At 41.1% G+C, this 21,679-nt stretch overlaps 1 protein-coding gene across 4 annotated transcripts in view; it reads right to left on the bottom strand.

The window, feature by feature from the left end:
* Window positions 1–21,679, bottom strand: part of LOC122100375 (immunoglobulin-binding protein 1-like) — a 56,188-nt gene that overhangs the window by 6,218 nt on the left and 28,291 nt on the right. For 2 of the 4 annotated variants that reach the window (XM_042670752.1, XM_042670755.1), the window contains exon 3: window positions 15,660–15,714. The exons of 1 other annotated variant lie outside the window; for it this stretch is intronic. The gene's annotated coding sequence lies outside the window, so the exon portion shown is untranslated. Of the gene's footprint in view, window positions 1–814; window positions 964–15,659; window positions 15,715–21,679 lie in introns of those variants that run through there. One more of the 4 variants, XR_006146162.1, reaches the window with a different exon arrangement.

Raw genomic sequence — 21,679 nt, 5'->3', positions numbered from 1 at the left:
AGGCCAGAATACCAGGTGCTGTTCCCTCTCTCTGTATGCCCACATTGTTCACTGTCACATCCCTTTTTTTTTCTAAGCATCCTTTCTTCCTTGGTCTTTCAGCTTCTAACATTTCTGATTTCCCTGAAGTACTCCAACTTTTTGGAGTCCTCCAGCTCTGCTATTTTGTCTCCAATGTGTCCTCCTGCATGCTGGCCCATGTGCTTCTGCTCACTGAGGCCAAGTCATCTATAATGAGGCTCCTCAGACACAGAAGAGGGGCAGAATATGTAGGTAGCAGCCTGGATCCCTGAGTGGTTCTTCCATCTGCAGGTGGACTAGGTCTTGGAACTCATGGACCACGTAGAATCTCCTACCCATTTCCAGGGATGCGACCAAGAAGAATGACAGACTCCTTGCTATGTCTCCACAAGGGATGGAGGAAGATTAAGAAAGACATGACATTAACCACTGTATTAGGTCTAGGATGTATGAAAGGCAGAATCAAAGAATTAAGGACAAGAAAAATAGCACATAATAACATGAACCTTAAAATAGAGGTCAAAGGACAGTCAGATACTTGCTGTCTGTCAAATATGAGGAAATGAATGCCTTCAATTTGGGTAAGGCACTGCATGGCAGCAAAGGGTGAGACAAAGACTGTTCCTTTGAAAATCGTATACCTCCAACCTCTGTTTGCTATTCAGTATTCTACAAGTATTTGAGAAATTTCAATAACAGAAAGGAATAAGGCAGAAACAGCCATATGTGACCCATCAAAATAATGTGTGGAAACCACCCACCTGTGATTCCTGTCTCTGTCTCACCAAGCAGGAGGCGTGGTTCAACTCAGAACTTGCCTTCTCCGGTGGGTAACAGAGATCAGAGGTCATAGAATCCCAGAATCTTTGGTGTACAATAGACTCTCACTTCATAGCATCCCAGAATCTTTGAGTAGGTCATTTAGAAGCTTTTCTGGTGAGCCTTTGAGAAGTAAAGACAAAATGATTGGAGGAACTAACATCATCAGGAGAGGAGGAGAGAATGAGGGAGATTAGTACAAGGTTTAGAATCTGACTATAGAGACTTGAAGGGACATTGAGTTTGAGTAACTATGGATGCGTGGGAAGAAATTAAGCAGAAAAATGGCAACTCAGGTCCAATTTGGACTATCATGACCAAATGGAAGACAAAGGTAATTAGAGTACTCTTACAATGAGAGATCTGAGATAGATGAATGAGACTGGGAAAGAAGAGGGGCTAGGCTAAATATAAAAGGGAAAATGAGTATTTCCTTGGAGCCTCCTTTATCCTTCATCTCCCTCTCTCCTTCCCTCCCCTTTTTCTCTCTACCTTCTTCAATCCATCCCTCCTCCCTCCCTGCCTGCCTTCTCTCTGTACATGTCTCTTCTTTCTTTGATATCAAAAAACAAGTGTCCTACTCCAGTACACATTTTCAATTTCCTAGAACAGCTTCTTCCCCTAGGGCCCCTCTTCTCTTGCAGGAGTCATCTGCAAGTCATCAGCTGTCTACTCTCTTAACTGGACCACCTTTGCTAGTTTTAAATTTTGAATATTAAAGCCACCAATTGAGATAGCATTCAGCTTCAAGTATGAGTGGCTCCCCAAAGCAAATGGCTTGTTTTCCTCAGGTAACATGTATAGAACTGGTCTACCTGAAGCTGGTAATATGGCTCTGTCCACTTTCCAAATCTGTTTTCCTTTGTGGATTTCATCCTCATAATTACAAAATGGCTTCTCAACAACTGGAAGGAGTCCAGCTGTCATTCTAACTACTTGAGACAGATCCTGAAGATCACAGTTTGAGGCCAGTTTGGCAGTGAGATCCCGTTTCAAACAACAAGCTTAGGGACCTACCATATATTTGTAATCTCAGCTACTTTGTAGGGAGTCAGTTATTTCTCAAATAGGGTCTTTCTTGGGGATTTTTGCTGAGCTAGGCCTAGGATCACAATCCCCCTATTTACACTCCCACTTAGCTGGGATGACAGGCATGTACCACTATCCCCAGCTTTTTTTTTTTGGCTGGTGCTAGGGCTTGAACTCAGGGCCTAAGTTCTGTCCCTGAACTTTTGTGCTCAAGGCTGGCACACTACCATTTGAGCCACAGCTCCACTTCCACAGTTCTACTTCCACTTAATTGGAAATAAAGTGTCTTACTGACTTTCCTGCCCAGGCTGGCAATTTTTTTTATTTTTTGGTTGGTCATGGGGCTTCAACTCTGGGCCTGAACGCTGTCCCTCAGCTATTCAGGCTAGCACTCTACCACTTAAATCACAGCACCACTTCTGGTTTTCTGGTGGTTTATTGGAAATAAGAATGTCATGGACTTTCCTGCCTGGGCTGGCTTTGAACCGTGACCCTCAGATCTCAGCCTCCTGGGTAGTTAGGATTACAGGCGTTAGCCACTGGTACCCAGTTCCCTAGCTGGCTTTGAACTGTAATCCTCAGATCTCAGCCTCCTGAGTAGCTAGGATTATAATTATAAGCTACCATACCTCACCATTTTTATATTTTTAAATTACATGTTTATTTTTCTATAAAATATAAAAGTAGTCTGACATATGTTCTATGCCTAATTATATTTATATCATATATATGTTAGCCTACCAAACAAGAAAATTGCCTTTTATTGCCTGTAACTTAAAGTTACTTCTTTATTTTAAGTATTGTTATGGTTGTTTCCTAAGTCAATAGTTAAATCCTTTACATGACTAAGTTAATTAAATTGAAAAACACATTTTATGTATTTTGTGCTTCTGACATCCTACTCTTTTTTTCTGAGATAGTTTTTCTTCCCTTTCTCCCTCCCCTGTGCCATCCCTTCCCATTGGACTCAAACATGCTAGCTCTTAAAGCTCATTGGCAGGCACTCGACCACCTGAACATGCCAACCTCTCACTTTTCTTCTCAATGAAATGGTTCTTTCACCAAGGTTCTTAAGAGGTTAAACATACTAAATATTGTGTGTGTGTGTATATATATATATATATGTATATATGATCTATTAACCAAATATATTTATATTTAACCTCAATATACTTTATATATGTGTGTGGTATATAGTCTATAAAAATCATATTTTGTATAATTTAATTTCATATATTGATGTATATAATACATTCTGTATATTTACATAAATTAAATTTTTATACATATATTCGTTTCTCCACCTGGAAACTTTTTTTTTTGTTTGTTTGTTTTTTGGGTCTGGTCGTGGGGCCTGAACTCTGGGCCTGGGCGCTGTCCCTCAGCTCTTCAGCTCAAGGCTAGCGCTCTACCACTTGAACCACAGCGCCACTTCCGGCTTTTTTTTTCTTTTTGCTTATGTGGTGCTGAGGTATCAAACCCAGGGCCTCAGGCATGCAAGGCAAGCGCTCTAACACTGAGCCACGTTCCCAGCCCCTCCACCTGGAAACTTTAAAAGATCAACAAACTAAATTATCAATTTCACCATCCTGGTACATGTCTCTAATCTGAGCAGAAAGCAGAGGCAGCAGGATCTCCATGTCTATGCCAACTTGGGCTACATAGCAAGAGCCTGCCTCAAAAAAAAAAAAAAAAGTCTAAGAGAAATGCTGCAAATGCAAAAATATGTAAATGTGTCCAAAAGTAATTGACTCTGGAAGAACTACCCAGATCTCTGTGGAGGAAGGAGCACAGTTTAGTGCCCTCCAATTGGCAGAACTCAGACAACAGTGTGGAAGGTGAGAAAATAGTGCTAAAAAAAAAAAAATGCTAGGAAGGCCGGGCGTAGGTGGCTCACGCCTGTAATCCTAGCTACTCAGAAGGCTGAGATATGAGGAGAGAGGTTCAAAGCCAGCCCAGGCAGGAAAGTCCATGAGACTCTTATCTCCAATAAACCACTCAGAAAACGGGAAGTGGTGCTGTGGCTTAAGTGGTAGAGTACTCGCCTTGAGATGAAGAGCTGAGGGACAGCACCCAGGCCCAGAGTTCAAGCCCCACAAAAAATGCTAGGTCCCTTGGTGGTCTAAGGCTGAGAAGGCTCAATGATGCAGACACTTTGAGAAAACAACCCATCATTCCAGAAACAGGAAGGCAATACGTGAGCTATTCTGGTACTTCTGTAGCCCAACACTCAGGAACCTCTGGCCATAGCTGATAGAAAAATCTAACTCATTCAAATATGAGTTTTAAGTAGCAAATTAACAGCATTCATATAGAGAGAATATGTTTTCAGATATGAGAAAAGCAGTCATCAGAAATATGTTTTCATCAGTTGAATTATATATATATACATAAAGATTTTAGTGTTGGTTAAAAAATATTTAACATGGGGCTGGGAAGGTGGCTCAGTGGTAAAGCGCTTGCCTTGCATGCCTGAGACCCTGGGTTCAATTCCTCAGCACCACATAAGCAAAAAGAAAAAAGCCGGAAGTGGCGCTGTGGCTCAAGTGGTAGAGCGCTAGCCTTGAGCTGAAGAGCTGAGGGACAGCGCCCAGGCCCAGAGTTCAGGCCCCACGACTGGACCCAAAAACAAAACAAAACAAAACAAAAAATTTAACAAAGCAACTGCCAGTGAAGAGACAGTACAAAATAAAACATACAATAATGTAGGGAAAAGATGACCAAACAATAGAGGAAATTAAAATGAGAACTAGTAGAACTTAGAGGGGAAAAAAAATGGAAGCGATAAAATTTAAAGTAGCACAGTGAGGAGCCCACTGATTAAATTTCCAGTGGTATAGAAAGAAGCTGGGAAAAAGGAGGTAAAAATGCTTGATAAGAAATGTACTCGTTATCTTACCCATGTAATTGTAACTCCTCTGTACGGTATTTTCACAATAAAAAAAAAAAAAGAATCTGGGTATGGTGGCACATGCCTGTAATTCTAGCTACTCAGGAAGCAGAGGTGTGAAGATTGTGGGTTCTAGACCAGTGCTGACAAAGTTGGTAACACCCTATCTCAGAAACAAAATACAAAAAAACAAAAGGGTTGGGGTATAGCTCAAGAGGCAGACCTCTTGCCTAGCATGCATGAGGCCCAAGTTTGATCCTGTGTAGAAGTGTTGCATCCTGCCCTAAAAGAAAAGATTGAAAAGTGTGGAATGCAGGTTAAAATCTTGCCAGTGCCTACACAATACATGCCCGTGAAGAGGAAATCACATCTACATGTCAAAAGCTCTAAACTATAACTCAAGCAAATTCTCCTTTACCTTGGTTTAGAAAGGACACAACATACTCAGGTGCTAGTGGCTCACACCTGTAATCCTAGCTACTCAGGAGGCTGAAATATGAGGACCGTGGTTCAAAGCCAGTCCGGGCAGGAAAATCAGTGAGACTCTTATCTCCAATTAACCAGAAAACTAGAAGTGGTGGTGTGGCTCAAGTAATAGAGCGCTAGCCTTGAACTGAAGAGTGGAGGGAAGGCAACCAGACCCAAAGTTCAAGCTCCAGGACCGACAAAAAAAAAAAAAGGACACACCATATCCAAGGGAAATTGATTAACACAGTAAGCACCACAATACATCTCAGTAAAGTTATTGTACTTTAAAGATAAGAATAGAATTCTTTGGGTAGCTAGACTGAAAGGTTACATCACACTTAACCATACCAATAACTTCTGCCAGAATAGAACGAACCACAATAATTACATAGGAGAAAGAAAAAGAAGGAAAGGCTTTTTTAGAGACAGCCATATTGCACTTTTAGTGTAATGGGCACGGATAGTTTTGAACACACTGAAAACTGAAAGGATACTGTTCTCATTAGCTCTTATGGAAACTACCATAAGGCAAATTCCAGCCACCCAAGGGAAACTGGCATAAGGTCTTGAATTACTTATTGAAAACTGAAAGGATACTGTTCTCATTAGCTCTTATGGAAACTACCAGAAGGCAAATTCCAGCCACCCAAGGGAAACTGGCATAAGATCTTGAATTACATATTGAATACACTTTAAAAACATATTTTCTACAGATACAATGAAAACAATGGTAAGGATAAGGATGGTATAAAGGATAACTATTCTGTGATTTAATGTGGGAATTATATGACCAATAAAATGAGAGAATAGGGGAAAAAGTTGTAAAACTGAGTAAGACCCAAGTACTAAAAGAATAAGCACATTTAGCCGGGCGCTGGTGGCTCACACCTGTAATCCTAGCTACTCAGGAGGCTGAGATCTGAGGATCGCAGTTCAAAGCCAGCCCAGGCAGGAAAGACCGTGAGACTCCTATCTCCAATAAACCACCAGAAAACCGGAAGTGGCGCTGTAGCTCAAGTGGTAGAGCGCTTGCCTTGAGCTGAAGAGCTGAGGGACAGCGCCCAGGCCCAGAGTTCAAGCCCCACGACCGACAAAAAAAAAAAAAGAATAAGCACATTTAAACAGGAAAAATTATAAACATTATGAAAGTTTTTTATTTTTTAGCCATTCTTGGGACTTGAGCTCAAGGCCGGGCACTGTCCCTGAGCTTCCCAAGGTTAGCACTCTACCACTTGAACCACAGCACCACTTCTGGCTTCTTCTGTTTATGTGGTGCTGAGGAATCCATTAAGCCACATTCCTAGCCATGAAAATTAATATTGTAAAATTGCAGAATTTAATGCAACATAATTTTAGCATCACTTGTAAGGAATAACTATTGTTTGAATCAAGATGTACTAGTATACAAGGGTTAAAGATACAATTCTTCATCTATCTATATATATATGTAAATGTACATATATGGGAAATAAAATCATATCACAGAACCACGGACATATATATGATTATGAATGTAAATCAGTGAATCCTGCCAATTACTATTTTGTGGGGGGGTTTTTTGTTGTTGGTCTTGGGGCTTGAACTCTGGGTCTGGGTGCTGTCCCTGTGCTCTTCAGTTCAAGGCTAGCGGTCTACCACTTGAGCCACAGCGCCACTGCCAATTACTATTTCATTTTATTTTCTGGAAAATAAAACTAGCTGTGTATGAAACACACTTAAAATTAACCAGAAAGGTTAAAAATCAAGATATAATGTTCTTAGAGTTTGAGACATTACTATAAGCTCAGTTTTATATGTTAGTTTAGCTTTATAGATACAGATAATGATATTGAAATATATATAAATATCTGTATCACACATGTACTGTCAGTTGAGAAGAACTAGAAGTAATCATACTCCAGGTAGCAACAAGCAAAACTAGTGAACTAGTGCCCTGACCTTGGTTTTTTGTTGTTGTTGGTGGTGGTTGTTAGGTTTTTTTTGTGTGTTTGTGTGTGTGTATGTGTATGTGGGGGGGGGAGGGAGAGGGAGAAAGTATACACTGGAGCTTGAACTCAGGGCCTGTGCTTGTTTGGCTTTCTTGCTCATAGCTTTCTTGCTCTATTACTTGAGTCTACTACTACTTGAGTCATGCCTCCATGTTGATGAATTGGAGAAGTTTTCTGCCTAGGATGTATTCAAATCACGTTCCTCAGATCTCAGCCTCCCAAGTAGTTAGGATTACAAGTATAAGCCACAGGTTCATGGCTAGATCTTGGTTTTTAACACTACTTTCTAAGACTTTCTATTACTTTCATTAGCAGGAATTTGAAGACAGAGGATGGAACTGTACCTCCTCTTAGGCATTCAAGAGAGGAAGAAGACCCAATCTGGGAGTTAGGAGGAGAATCAGCACAGGAACAAAGAAGCCAATGGCAGAAAGATCAGAAGCTTAGGCAGATAGCTGTTGCCTGCTATAAAGTAATGTGTGTTATATATGGTTACAGAATGCATAGGAAAAAGTATGGACAAATAAACATCAAATTTTTAGAAGTGGTGAAAGAGCTTGAGGCCATTCCCTTAAATGGCACATTCATACACACTATTTTTATAGCTACCAGCCTTCCCCATTCTAGTCAACAGTGATGATGAACCACTTTTCTCTCCCACTTCCTTCTTATATCTCCCTCTCTAGTCACCCCTATTAGCTCCTCTTTGACAGTGTCCTTATTCTTTGCACTGTATCTGCTAATCTTCCTGAACAAGCCTACTCTAATATCCTGAAAGTGTCAGGCAGCTACTTATTGTTGGGGTAAAAATAAATGGTCCTAGAGGCCAATATAAAAATAGAGCTTGTGCAGGGTGAACCAGAAAAACTACTCAAATATCACAAAGAAGAAAAACTGCTTGGAGTTCACAGAAAACAAAAAAGAAAAAGAAAAAACACCAAACACTTCAGGCTCTCCTTAAAGAAGGGGCAAACAGGGGAGTTCTCAAGATGGCGACGGGGCGATAGGGAAACGCCACAGCTCTCTCCAACCAAAAAGAGAGTTCGAGTTCCAACCTTTAATCTCCCCAAGAGACCGACAACAACAAAAAGACGAACACTCAGAGAAAAACCAGAGGTGGAAAATAACAAAAAAAGAAAGAGAGGAAAAGAAGAATTTCAGAACAGAGAAGAGCGAAGACCCCTCCCCCAACCTTTACTGGCCGCGCGGCAGTGCGCCAAGCCGCCGGCCAGCCGGCCCGGCAGGGGCTGCCGGAGCCACAGAGACACAGGGGGCTGCTTGCAGATCACCAGGTACCGGATTGCAGAACAGCGGATCGCCAGGAACAGAGAAACCTACCAGCCGGGAGTCTCCAGGAGGATCCCACCCCACCCATCACTCTCCACCGGAGCGGAGAGGCTCCATCCCGCCAAAGCCGCCCGGCACCAGCAGCGCCACAAAGGGACCTGTCCGCAGACCACCCGCCCAATCGCGATCGCAACGACCCGGCGGGGGGCCGCCCAACCCAGCCCGCAACCACCCCAACTGAACTCGGACTGCAACAACAACTGACGGACTGCAACAACAACTGACGACCTACAGGCACAGGCCTAACGAGCGCGCTCCAGGCTGGGGCCGGAACCAGGCCAGGGGACCGGCGCCTGAACAAAGCAAAAAGGGTCAGAAGTGGGGCTGTGGCTCAAATGGTAGGGTGCCAGCCCTGAGCTGAAGAGCTGAGGGACAGCACCCAAACCTAGAGTTCAAGCCCACAACCAGCCCAAAACAAACAAACAAAAACACATCAGGAGCCCATAGCAGACTCCAGTATTTGGGAGAGTGCATCCAGAGCATCTGATCTTCCCAAGAGCACCCGCAGGAGCAAACACAAGCAGTCTAGGCTGCTCAACCCTTCCAAAGGCGGGAATTGCTACAGCAGAGAGCTGAGAATCCTAAGTGAATAGCAGCTGGAAATAGGCTCCCAACAGAATCCAGATCAGACACAGACTCTCTCTACCAATAGAGAATCAGCAACCAAGCAAAGACAGACACACCAAAACAAGATTGAAGAGCAGTCTCCTGAACCCCCATGCGAAAATCACAGAGAAAAATCACAAGGTTTACCACTACCCAGGACAGCAAGCTCACCTCAAAAGCCAGCAGCCACGCAGGGGAGAGCCCCAGTGGGAGCAAAGCAGGAATGGAAGACAAAAACTACATCCAAGGGTTGCTGGAGGCAATGACTCAAGAAATAAAGCGAGAAATGGATCAGAAATTGAAAGAGCACAAGGATGAACTATCAAAAGATATACAGGATATCAAACAAAAATTGGATGCAAAAATAGAAGCTGCACAAACCTCAGTAAGAAGTGAGATAAACGCCAAATTAGAGGTAATGCATACTGATATCACCTCATTGAGAGGTGAGATCAGTACTCTGAGAACCAACATTGAATCCATAAAGGGATCCATTTCCACCATGCAAACCACAATAGAAGCCACGGTCAACAGAGTGAATGAAATGGAAGGTAGAGTGTCAGATACAGAAGACAGAATACACCAACTGGACCAAAAAGTGACAGATATGGAAAAATCACTCAAATTAAACCAAAGGGAAATTCAAGAGCAAGCAGATAATGCTAAAAAATTTAACCTTCGCATAATCGGAGTGGACGAAGGTGAGGAATTCCAGAGCAAGGGAATGCAACACCTATTTAACAAGATAGTCAATGAAAATTTTCCCCACCTCAAAAACGACCATCTTAACTACATCACAAAAGCTTATCGAACACCCAACAAGCAAGATCCAAGGAGAAACACTTCTAGGCACATAATAGTAACAATGATGGATCTGAATAATAAGGAAACAATCCTGCATGCAGCAAAAATGAAGAAGGAGCTATACTACAACGGGAAAAAAATTAGAATCACTGCAGATCTCTCCACACAAACAATGAATGCAAGAAAAGCCTGGGAAAGCACCATACGAGCCCTGAGAGCCAATAACTGCCAACCCAGACTGATATACCCGGCAAAGCTAGCATTCACATTCGATGGAGAACTGAAAACTTTTAATAGCAAAGAAAAACTAAATGAATACATAAACATTAAGCCAGCATTACAAAGAATTCTAAGAGGGGGGACACAACCTGAAGAAAGCAACCAGGAACTGGGAAAGACCTCCCATGCTCCTGGATAGGCCGACTTAATATAGTAAAGATGGTGATACTTCCAAAATTAATATACAAATTCAATGCAATTCCTATTAAAATCCCAATGACGTACATCACTGAAATACAGAAAACAGTCCAAAAATTTATATGGAACAACAAAAGACCTAGAATAGCCAAAACAATTCTAGGGGATAAAGACAATATGGGAGGGCTATCCATGCCGAACTTCAAACTCTACTACAGAGCTATAATCACAAAGACAGCATGGTACTGGCACAAAAACAGACCCGAAGACCAATGGAACAGAATAGAAGATCCAGATATAAATCCACAGGCCTACAGCCAGCTGATATTCGACAAAGGAGCCAAAGACATACAATGGAAGAAACACAGCCTCTTCAACCGCTGGTGCTGGGAAAACTGGGCAGCCACATGCAGAAAACTAAAAGTGGACCCCAGCCTATCACCATGCACCAACATCAACTCAAAATGGATTAAAGACCTTAACATTAAACCTGAATCTCTGAAACTACTGCAGGACAGAGTAGGAGAGACACTTGAACTAATAGGCACAGGAAGGAACTTCCTGAACAGAGTCCCAGGGTCACAACAAGTTGGAGAGAGACTCGACAAATGGGACTACCTTAAAATAAAAAGCTTCTGCACAGCTAAATCTATCGCAACTAAGCTAGAAAGACAACCAACTAATTGGGAAAAAATATTTACCAGCAATATATCAGACAAGGGGTTAACATCCTGTATATACAGGGAACTCAAGAAACTAATCCCTCCCAAACCTAACAAACCAATTACTAAATGGGCAAGGGAACTAAAGAGGGACTTCTCAAATGAAGAAATAAAAATGGCAAAGAAACACATGAGGAAATGTTCATCATCCCTGGTGGTGAAGGAAATGCAAATAAAGACAACCCTGAGATACCACCTTACCCCAGTCAGAATGTCCCACATCCACAAATCAGCCAACGACAAATGCTGGAGGGGATGTGGAGAAAGAGGAACCCTATTACACTGCTGGTGGGAATGTACACTTATACAACCACTTTGGAAAGCAGTCTGGAGGGTCCTTAGAAAGCTAAAGATTGACCTCCCTTACGACCCAGTCATACCACTTCTAGGCATCTACCCTGAACAACAGGAACCAATATACAAGGACACGTGCACCTCCATGTTTATTGCAGCACTGTTCGCAATAGCTAGGATATGGAAACAACCTAGGTGCCCCACCACAGATGAATGGATCCAAAAATTGTGGTATCTATACACAATGGAATATTATGCAGCCATTAGAAATGACAAAATAATGGCATTTGCAGGGAAATGGATGGAGCTAGAAGGAATCATGTTGAGCGAGGTAAGCCAAGAACGAAGAGACAAACGGTACATGGTCTCCCTCATAAGTGGATGCTAAATCCAAAAGGTTAGTGATACGACAAAACTAACAGGACTTAAGAAACAAAGAACTCTCGCTCATCTGGTTGAACCACTACTAAATATCCTCATGCTGCTGATCACAAATATGGTATATAACATGTGAACACTGTTATATATTACAGACTGTGGTAGACAATTTGCTCCAGGGAAGTTAGAATGAACTTGTGACTTTGAAATTATGTAATCATTTAATCACAATCAAAAAAAAAAAAAAAAAAAAAAAAAAAGAACCTCGGGGAAGGGAGGGAGGGAGGGGATGGTAGGGGGAAAACAATGGAGGGGGTAACAATGTTCAAGAGGAAGTGTACTCATAACCTCACTCATGTAACTGTAACCCTCTGTATAGTAGCTTTACAATAAAAAAATAAAAAAAAAAAAAAAAGAAGGGGCAAACATCTCTGATATTAAAAAGGTGAACCTGGAAGTGGAAGCGTGGCTCAAGTGGTAGAATGCCAAGCCTTGAGCAAAAATGCTAAGCAGGAACACAAGGCCCTGAGTTCAAACCCCAGTACAGGCACAAAATATATACATACATACATATAAGCATACATGCAAAAAATACAAAAATGAATTTAAAAATAAATTAAATGGTGTACTTTGACCCTAAAGTTCAGGCATGTCTGGCACAAAGCACTATTACAGGCCAAGCTGAAAGAAAGACTAACAGAAATGCTTTTCAGCGTTTTAAACCAGTGTGTCTGACTAGTTTAACGGAGCTTGGATGAAGCTTTGACTGCACAATCAGTGTACAGAAGGGCACCACTTCCTGTTACAGTTTTTGTTTAGACATAATTCATTCTTTGTAGTTCAAATGAAGAAAGCTGGAAATAAAGTTTAGAATATAACTAATAAAATATTGTTTGCCTTGTTAAAAAAAATTACCAGCTATGCAAAGAAACAGGAAAATATGATCTTTTCCAGGATAAAACATAGTTAATAGAAACCGATATGACAAAGATGATGGAATCATCAATTTCTATAAAAGTTTATACACACACATTCAAAGATTTATAGCATGAAGATGACAAGGAAAGAAGTGAAAAAGTAACAAAATGTTACACAGAGCCAGTAGCTCATGCTTATAATCCTAGCTACTCAGGAGGCTGAGATTTGAGGATCACGGTTCAAACCCAGCCCGGGGAGGAAAGTCCGTGAGACTCTTATCTCTGATAAACTACCAGAAAACTGGAAGTGGTACTGTTGTAGAGTGCTAGCCTTGAGCTGAAGATCTCAGGGACAGTGCCCAGACCCTGAGTTCAAGCCCCAGGACTGGCAAAAAAAAAAAAAGTTACACGGGCATCACATCAATCTGACAGCCATTCTTATAAATGTCATTAAAAGTAAGGAATAACTAGAAACTGTTAAGAGACTAAGGAAACACAACTAATTGCAATGTAGTTTCCCAAATGGGATTACAAAGTAACAAATGAACACTAAAAAAAAAAAAAACTGGAAAAATTCACAAAAACTCTGGACCAGTTTCATTACCAGTAATGTACTGTGGTTTTTCCCACTCTTTGTTTTGACAAAGGACCTCAGGAACATAATATAATAACAATAGGGGAAACAAACTGGGTGAGACAATTTGCTGCATTATCTACACAAATTCTCTGGAAGTCCAAATCATTACAAAATAGCTTACTAAGGGTGCTTTTTTAATATGCTTTAAACTATTTTGGAAGTATATACAGACAGGTATGTGTGTACATATATACATATATATTTGCATATTCATATTCTACTGGCTAGAAATAAAAACAAGAAACTATGTATCAATCAAATAGTCATACTAAGACAATATGACAAATCTCTGGCTCTTACCTTTTTTTTGGGGGGGGGAGGAGGCATTGATTCCTGAATAGTGTGATAAAGATTAAATATTCTTTCTCACATTTATAGGAAATTTGTATGTAATTTTAGAAGATTCATATATCCACTGAAATTCAACCATTAACAAGAAAGGATCTGGAGACTATACTAAAAACTACTGTAAAACCCTTACGTTTAAGGTATCTACTTGTAGGACAACTTTTCAAAAACATAAGCCTGGAAACCATAATCCAGGTATTTTTTTTTTTCTTTTAGACCCACTGGACCACGAAATCAGCCAGTGAGATCAGAATCTCCCAAGAGGTCCACAATCACACGGACCAAAATTGACACAGCACAGACTAGGGCACCAAAAGTGATGGACCAAGAGTTTCTTACAAACCATTTTAGAAAAACTTAACAGTAAAACAAATTCTGCTTGCCAATTTGTAAAGAATAAAATCCTTTGATCAGACCTGGGGATGGTTGCCAAAACATTCAGTTAATTCATAGACAGTATGAACCAATAGCACCAACTGTGTAACTTGATTTATTTTGTTTATGAGACAGGGTCTCACTATGTAACTCCAGTCTGGCCTTAGATTCATGATCCTAACTCCACCTCTAAGGGCTAGGATTACAGATATATGCCACCATGCCTAGCTTTCAGTATATTGGGGGGAGGGGGGGGGTTGTACATTTTTTATTGTAAAAATGCTGTACAGAGGGGTTACAGTTACATGAGCAAGGTAATGAGTATATTTCCTATTGAGCATTATTGCCTCCTCCTTTGTTTTCCCCCTACCATCCCTTCCCTCCCACCTCCACAATTACTCCCCCGCCCCAATTTTCAGTATATTGTTGAATAATCTTTTTTTTTTCATTTTTGCAGTGCTAAATCAAACCCATGGTCATGCACATGGTAGACAAGTATTTTATCAATGAGCTACATCTCTAATCTAATTACGTAACTTTGACTCCCACAACTCACTTTGTTTGAAACAATTGATGAGGTTAGTATGGGGCAGTTCCTAGATTATGTTTTAAAAATGCCTAAAATATTAGGGCAATTTGAGGGGACTCTTGATTAAAGATAACAGTAACTACTATACGGAAATGGCAGAGCCAAAGACAGACATATAAAGCCCATAGTTTAGAGTCATGTGCTTTAAAATATGTCACTAATGAACTACAATTTGATAGGTATTAACTTTTATTTGGTTATAAGCTACAGGTATAACCACAAACTCATCAGAACAGAACTAAATGACTGCAAAAGGCCCTGGTACTTAGTGATATCTTTTTTACTCAAAGCTGGCTGCTGGTGGTACCCACTGTATTTCTATCTACTCAGGAGGTTGAGACTTTGGAGGATCACAGTTCAAAGCCAGCCCATGCTGGTAAATGGGAGATAAGTGGATTTGTTTGCTGGGCTGGCTTAAAAGCTCAATACTTAGATGTTGGCCTCCTAAGTAGCTAGGATTACAGGATTGAGCCACTGGAATCTAGTTTAAAGTATTAAATTATATGATGGAATAAACATTAAAAAATAATTTTGTGGAGAAAAATCTCTTGCTAGTCTTATACTGAATAAATTACCTCTTCTTTTTGTGCTTTAAAAGATTCAGAGGCCAAAATGCTTTTGTAGGCCAAATTTATTTCTGAATTGCCTAATATGTATCTTATTCCATACAGTAGGTGCACAATACTATTTTATCAATTTAATATGGCATGCAGTAATTTTTCCTTTTTGTCAAAACAATCCAAGTTCATTGTAAAGAATTTAGGTAACACAGATAAACAAAAAATAAAAAATATATATAAATGATCCAAAAATTATATTACCCTCAAATAAGTTACTTTTGTATACTTTTACATATTTGTGTAACCAGGAAGAAGGCCCACAGGGAAGAAGCTAACACCTCTTTCTAAAATAATGTCCTCCTAAGGCTCCTGCTGCTGGCTACTTCCTTATTTTCTATGATGTGACTCCATTCCCCAAATCCTGTAGTAGAGTGAGGATGAATATCCTACCTGTATTAGTCAGAGTTTGGTCAGGAAAACAAGACACCACCCTAGATTTTCAAACCTAAAAAAGAGGAAATTTAATAAGGAAAGTGGTTACACAGGAAAATGGAAAAACTAAGAAGCCAAACACAGGATGGTGAGGTAACTGAAAGTTACCAAAAGTCAGAGGCAACTGTTACTCAAGAGTTGAAGAGATGGTTTTATCAGAGCAGAATTGTGCTTCCAAAAGCAACCAGAAGCGAGCACTAGTGGTTCACGCCTATATAATCCTAGCTACTCAAGATGCTGAGACCTGAGGATTGCTGTTCAAAGCTAGCAGGGCAGGAAAGTCTGTGAGACTCTACAATTAACCACCAGAAAACTGGAAGTGGCGCTGTGGCTCAAAGTGGTAAAGCACTAGCCTTTGAAGAGACACGCCCAGGCCCTGAGTTCAAAGCCAAGTGACAACAAATTTTAATGTGTGCTCATAGACTGAATACTGAATTAAAAATTTTGAAAATATACACCCATGTACTTTTTATAGTTGTACCTAAAGATTAAATTTCTTGAGCATGATAAGTTGGTTGTGATTATGTAAAATAGTGCCTTTGTTCTCAGAAGACATGTTGAAGCATCTAAAGGTACAATGCCATGATTTTTCCAACCAATTCTATACATATATGCATAGCAACAGAACATGTGCTCAAACAAATGTGGCAAATGATAAAATTGGAGAATCTAAGTGTCCAGTCTATAAGCATTGGCTTAACATTTTTCAAAATAAAAACTAGAGAAAAAAAAACAGATCTCCAATAAAACAATAAATAAATAAAAAGCTAGAAAAAAAAGGCCTGACCTCTTATTGTTGGAATTAAATGAAAGGAGAAACTGAACCAACCAGTTCTTAAAAATTCAAGCCTAAAAACCCAAAAAGAATTTGCTAGCTAACAGCAAATTTTGGAGATACAGAAAAGCATGAATAGACACAGGGATTAGCTAAAAGTCAAATGCAAACCCAAACAATGAAGTGGGAGAAAAGATCCAGCAAACTAGTTGTAAAAACAGCACCAAGAATGCTTCTCAGCTATGCACTGGTGGCTCATGCCTATAATCCTAACTACTCAGGAGGCTGAAATCTGAGGATCGTGGTTCAAAGCCAGTCCAGGCAGGAAAGTCCATGAAACTCTTCTCTCCAAGTAACCATCCAAAAACTGGAAGTGCAGCTGTGGCTCGAAGTAGTAGAGTGCTAGCCTTGAGCAAAAGAGCTCCTGGTTAGTGCCCAGGCCCTGAGTTCAAGCCTCATGACCAACAACAAACAAACAAAATGCTTCTCATTTCTCCAAGTCCCTGCCACTTCTCTCATAAGAAGGTGAAGTCTATTTCTTCTTCTGAGCCTGCTTTGCCAACAGAATGCAGCAGAACAAAGAGGATGCCAGTTCTTTACCATTCAGAGGTTTCATATCTCCCTTTTTCCTTCTCTGCGTACTGTAATCAAGGCCCACTGAAATGCTGCTAAGATTGGATTCGCTGCTGTCACTAGCTGATTTCTATACCTCAGTCAATCTAGATCCTTCCATCCCAGTCAAGCTGGCTCAGCTACTAGACAGATTGCTCCTGCCAATCTCTTTCCCAATACTACCACCACGGGCCAATAAATAAATGGTAATAATTATATAAAGCTGATGAACTTATGGGAGAATTGTTATACAGTTATACTGAACAGAGCAGTCAGACATGAAGTGATGCTTATAAGGGAGAATGAAAAAACTGCTCCTTTATCATTCCAGTTCATCTCACATTTGAATTAAAAAATAAACAAAAAAAAACTCCTTCCTCCTCCTCCTTTTCCCCCTCCTCCTTTTTCCCCCAGAATTGGGGCTTGTACTCAGGGCCTGGGTGCTGTTCCTTAGCTTTTTTTTGACTCAAGGTTAACATTCTACCACTTGAACCACAGCTTCACTTCCAATTTTTTGGTGACTAATAGGAGGTAAGAATCTCAAGAACTTTCCTGCCTGGGCTGGCTTCAAACTGCAGTCCTCAGATCTTAGCCTCTTGAGTACCTAACAAGTGTGAGCTACTAGCTCCTTCTTCTTAAGTTTTCAAATTTGTGTTCCTTATAAGAGCCAGAAATACATGCCCCTCTCTATCTTTTTTCTTTTCTGACATTATTGTTTTCTAAAGATTCAAACAGACATTTTTATTATTTTTTTTTTTTTTTGGCCGTGCTAGCGTGCTACCACTTGAGCCATAGCACCACTTCTAGCTTTTTTTTTCCTTCTACTTATGTGGTGCTGAGGAATCGAACCCAGGGCCTCATGCATGCAAGGCAAGCATTCTACCACTGAGCCACCTTCCCAGCCCTCAGTTTCTCTTTTATTGAGTAGCAGCACCTGATTTTTAAATGGTGTATTGTGAAATGCATCACACAAATAGAAGGGCGAATGAAGTTAATGACTCCAGTGAAGTATGATAGTAGAGTATTATTTTAGGGCATCCTCCTCTCCATTTCAGACATACAACAAGGGCCAGCCTTTAAGAAGTGTTTATTCCACCACAATTATCGCCTCTTTACCCTGTAGTGATAAATGCTTAATGACCTTTGTGCTCATTATTGCCATTTTTCCTTTAGAGCTTTTACTCTATAGGCATTTCTAAGCAACACAAGATTTGGTTTTGGAAAAAATGAGAAGCAAGCACCAATCTAGGAGAGGAAGGAAAGGGTGATGTGTCTACTGTTAGAGGAAGGTTCAACTGGGGGAAAATAAACTGAACCGTCTCTGGGTGGTTGTCTGGCATCCTCTGCTTCCTTGAGGATTTACAAGAGCCTTTTATGGGAAAAACACTGAGTAAGATGATGAGTAACACCGGGAAAACATGGGGCTCAGCACATTGAGATGTGGTGGTACTGGAGCACGGGACAGGCTTTAGATGTCTGCCAAAGGGACAAGGCTGTTCTCTATTTTCTGTTCTCCATGACTTCCCCTCCACCTCCCCAGACACATCAAAGCAGAACATTTCTAGATGACAGGCTAACAGATTACAGGCAAGCAGGCATGGATGTACAGGTAGGAACTGCACCAGGATGTGGCCAAAATAGTACTAAGAAAACCCTGCCCAGGGGCTGGGAAGGTGGCTCATTGGTAGATTGCTTGTCTCGCATGCATGAGGCCCTGGGTTTGATTCCTCAGCACCACATAAGCAGAAAAAGCCGGAAGTGGGACTGAGGCTCAAGTGGTAGAGCACTGGCCTTGAGCTGAAGAGCTGAGGGACAGCGCCCAGGCCCAGAGTACAGGCCCCACAACTGACTGACCAAAAACAAAAAACAAAAAAGAACCCTGCCCAGACTCTAAGTGTTAGTCCTTGCTCTAAGTCAGTATGAAGCCAGGTGACAATGACTCATGTCTGAAATCCTAGCTACTCATTAGGCTGACATATGAGGGCTGTGGTTCAAAGCCAGCCCAGGTAGAAATGATAAGACTCATATCTCTAATTAATCACCAAAAGGCCATTCGTGGGGCTGTGGTAGAGCACTAGTCTTGAGCAAAAAGTATCTCAAGAATATTGCCTAGGTTCGGAGTTCAAGCACCAGGACAAGCACATACAATAAAAAAGGCTGTATGATAAACTGGGTATGGGGTGTGGTGGTGCATACTTGTAATCCCAGCATTTGGGAGATTAAGGCAGGAGTATCATGAATTTGAAGCCAGCCTGGGCTACATAGTGAGACCCTGTTTCAACAACAAAACAAAAAATAATCAGGTAGAGCTAGGCATTGGTGGTTATAATCCTAGCTACTCGGGAGGCTGAGATCTGAGGATAGTGGTTCAAAGTCAGCCCCGGCAGGAAAGTCCATTTGACTCTTATCTCCAATAAACCACCAGAAAAACTGGAAGTGGCACTATGGCTCAAGTGGTAGAACGCTTGCCTTGAGTTCAAGAGCTCAGGGACAGCACCCAGGCCCAGAGTTCAAGCCCCGTGACAGACAAAAAAAAAACAAAAACCCTACAACTATCCGGTTATTGTGATGAAAAGCCTTTAATCTTTTTCTAGAGTCCAGAAGACCTGCTGCTTCAATATTCATATTTATTTCATTCAGTATCTAGTGTATAACTATAATCCTGTACTTTCCCATCTTTAGCTTAGTGATTTCTAGGCCCTCTTTGTTCTTGCCTTGTTCTCTCATATGGAAAACATTAAGGCCTCTCAGAGCTTCTTGAGAAAGGATTCAGGGAGGTAAATCTTGCATAAACGAACATGCATTTATTTTTGTGCTCATATGATTGATAATTTAGCTAGGTGCAGAATTCTAAATGGGAATAATTTTCTTTCAGAATTTTGAAGGCAGGGGCTGGGAAGGTGGCTCAATGGTAGAGTGCTTGCCTTGCATGCTTGAGGCCCTGGGGTTCGATTCCTCAGCACCACATAAGCAGAAAAAAAAGAGCCGGAAGTGGCGCTGTGGCTCAAGTGGTAGAGCGCTAGCCTTGAACTGAAGAGCTGAGGGACAGCGCCCAGACCCAGAGTTCAGGCCCCACGACCAGACCCAAAAACAGAATTTTGAAGGCATTGCTCTGGTGTCTTCTGGCTTCCACATAGTTTAGGCATGAAAAAAGCAGTCTAATTCCTGATCCATCATATATGATCTTTATTTTCTTATTTACTTTCTCCTTTCCCTTCCCCTCTTCCTTTTCCTTCTCTACTTTTTTCTCCTCCTCCTGGTCCTCCTACGCCTCTCTTTCCCCGCTTTTCTTTTGAGATCTCTTGACTTTTCTTGTAAAATTTCATGACTTCTGTGTCCACATGAGTCAATTTCATCCATTTTTCAGGGTAGAGAACTTTTTCAGTTTGGAAACTCATGTCCTTCCATTCTGGTAATTTTTTTCTGTGCTGTTTTATTGATGACTTCTCTGTTCTCTTTTATTTATTTGTCTGTTTTTTTGTTTTGTTTTTTTTTTGGGTCCGGTTGTGGGGCCTGAACTCTGGGCCTGGGCGCTGTCCCTCAGCTCTTCAGCTCAAGGCTAGCGCTCTACCACTTAAGCCACAGCACCACTTCCGGCTTTTTTTCTTTTTGCTTATATGGTGCTGAGGAATCGAACCCAGGGCCTCAGGCTTGCAAGGCAAGCGCTCTACCACTGAGCCACCTTCCCAGCCCATTATTTGTCTGTCTGTTTGTTTGTTTTGTCAGTCACGGAGCTTGAACTCTGGGCCTGGGCACTGTCCCTGAGCTCTTCAGCTCAAGGCAAGTGCTCTACCACTTGAGCCACAGCACCACTTCAGATTTTCTGGTGGTTAATTGGAGATGAGAGTCTACGGATTTTCATGCCAGGGCTGGCTTCGAACCACAATCCTCAGATCTCAGCCTCCTAAGTAGCTAGGATTACAGGTCTGAGCCACCGGCACCCAGCTCTGTTCTATCTTTTTGAACACCTATATTCAGATATTGAACCTCCTAGACTTATTTCTCTTATATTTTTTTCTATTTTCTTCTTTGCCTTCTTAGTAGATTTCCATGTTAGTCTTCCAATTCTTCTATTTCAATTATAACGTATACTACCCAGTTTTATTCTCTTTAATATCTACTATGATCTCATTTTATCCTTATAACATGGTTATCTTTTTATATAAATTGCAAATTTTGTTTTGCTTTGCTTCTAGCTGGTTGGTGGAGCTTGAACTCAGAGCTTGGGCACTGTCCCTGAGCTCTTTTACTCAAGGGTGGTGCTCTACTGCTTGAGACACAACACCACTTTCAGTTTTCTGGTGGTTAATTGGAGCTAAGGGTCAGGAACAGAGCCTAATCCCTGAGCTCAAGCTCCAAGACCAGCACAAAAAAAAGGGCTGTGGGCCTGAGTCAAATGGTAAGGTGCTGGAAAGTGCAAGGCCCTGAATTCAAATCCTGATGCTACAGGAAAAAAAAAAAGAAGAAGAGAACTAAAATTCCACAATGTCTGAGCTGAAAAATTCAATAGGGAGCTTCAGCAAAAGACTTAACCAAGTACAATAAAGAACCGGTGAGTGGCTGGGAAGGTGGCTCAGTGGCAGAGTGCTTG

Source organism: Dipodomys spectabilis, unplaced genomic scaffold (genome assembly GCF_019054845.1).
Source record: "Dipodomys spectabilis isolate Male_0828 unplaced genomic scaffold, ASM1905484v1 ptg000576l, whole genome shotgun sequence".
Lineage (NCBI taxonomy): Eukaryota > Metazoa > Chordata > Mammalia > Rodentia > Heteromyidae > Dipodomys > Dipodomys spectabilis.
The sequence above is the reverse complement of the archived record's forward strand: the minus strand, read 5'-3'. Positions and strand labels throughout refer to the sequence as shown.